This window comes from Triticum dicoccoides, chromosome 3B (assembly GCF_002162155.2).
Source record: "Triticum dicoccoides isolate Atlit2015 ecotype Zavitan chromosome 3B, WEW_v2.0, whole genome shotgun sequence".
NCBI classification, from domain to species: domain Eukaryota; kingdom Viridiplantae; phylum Streptophyta; class Magnoliopsida; order Poales; family Poaceae; genus Triticum; species Triticum dicoccoides.
Window position 1 is genome coordinate 12,905,127 of NC_041385.1, and position 299 is coordinate 12,905,425.

Consider the following 299-nt stretch of genomic DNA (forward strand, 5'->3'; position numbering starts at 1 on the left):
GTATTATGTTTCCGGTTAATACAATTCTAGCATGAATAATAAACATTTATCATGATATAAGGAAATAAATAATAACTTTATTATTGCCTCTAGGGCATATTTCCTTCATCCCTAACCGGCCGCTCAGCCATGGTCCATGCCCAACTAGTTGGAGACAAGCTTCATGGAATCGGATGACGAAGAGGAGGCAGCTCAATCCCTCACCAACAGAGCATCCCGACCGAACCCAGCACCCCTGATGACGCCTCCAGCAAGGTCACGACGCGCAAGGTGCTGCCACAGCCACATTCGCAGTGGAT